At 50.2% G+C, this 1,143-nt stretch overlaps 1 long non-coding RNA gene across 1 annotated transcript in view; it reads left to right on the forward strand.

The window, feature by feature from the left end:
• Positions 1-212: 212 nt before the first annotated feature.
• Positions 213-1,143, forward strand: part of LOC118600174 — a 9,143-nt gene continuing 8,212 nt past the window's right edge. Inside the window, exon 1 of the long non-coding RNA XR_004949748.1 lies at positions 213-376. This is a non-coding gene — a long non-coding RNA (uncharacterized LOC118600174). The remainder of the gene's footprint in view (positions 377-1,143) is intronic.

The following is a 1,143-nucleotide window of genomic DNA, read 5'->3' on the forward strand; positions in this document are numbered from 1 at the left end:
TATAAACGCAAATGTTAAGTTCAGTTCAAAGTTTAAAAAGGACAAGTGAATTGCAGTCATGAAGAGTCAAACACTGAAACCATATTTAAACTTTAAAGAAATGTATATCTAATATTCTAATGGCAAGACTGTAGTCTAACTTGTTGGCAGTCAGAGAGGAAGCAGGGTCAGGTTATTGTCAAATGAGAGTCAGCTGAGCAGCACCTGGGGAGTGTGCGCTGAGGTTTCTGGGAGATGTGTCTTCAGTGCTCTGGAGACAGCTCCCGCCAGTGACCAGAGGGTGAGACAGAATTCTGACTCCTGACAGACGGCTCCAGAAGCATATTCGTCCCAAACCAGGAATCGACTCCAGTCCTCTTGATGACAGCTACAGTAGGTACGTTGGAACCACATGATTTCCTGATTCCGCCGTTCCACTTGACCATTTGACTAGGAATGGGAGCTGGAGGTGAGACTCACGTTTATGCACAGGCCCTTGGAGATCTCTCACCACACTTGTGAGGTGAACTGAGCTCCACAGTCTGGACCGTAGTGCTGGAACACGTGGTTGAGGAGATGTTCAGCTGTTTCTAGAGCAGTAGGCAGCTTGGGCAGATCAGCCGGCAGGAGTTTGAAAACCCATCAATGACCAAGAGGATGGTGGTGTTACCTCTTGAACTGGGTAGATCCGTGATGAAGTCCACAGCAGTGTGTGACCAGGGACACCGTGGAATGGGGAGTGGTTGCAGGAGACCAGCCGGAAGCTGTCAAGAAGTCTTAACCGTTTGGCAGGATCCATTTTGGGTGAGTTATATCTGTGGCGTGAGCAACCTGAAACTGTTTTTGGTTAGAGTTTGAGTGCTGACCATACCTGGGTGTCCAGCTCCAGGCGAGTCGTGTACCCCTTGCCGATCATGTCCGGGAGCAGGATCAGCGGAGAGCACAGCGGGCTCTTCTGTCAGGGTGTCGTAGCGTGTTGGAGCCTGGGGGATGTGTGATGTGGAATTGGAGGTGTGAAAAGAACAAAAACCACTTTGCTTGCCGTGGGTTCAGCCGCTTGGCGGACTTGAAATATTCCAGATTTTTGTGGTGGGCTAGAACCAGGAAAGGCGGAACCAACCCTTCAGCCAGTGTCTCCACTCGGAGAACGCCTCCTTCATCACC

Source organism: Oryzias melastigma, linkage group LG3 (genome assembly GCF_002922805.2).
Source record: "Oryzias melastigma strain HK-1 linkage group LG3, ASM292280v2, whole genome shotgun sequence".
NCBI classification, from domain to species: domain Eukaryota; kingdom Metazoa; phylum Chordata; class Actinopteri; order Beloniformes; family Adrianichthyidae; genus Oryzias; species Oryzias melastigma.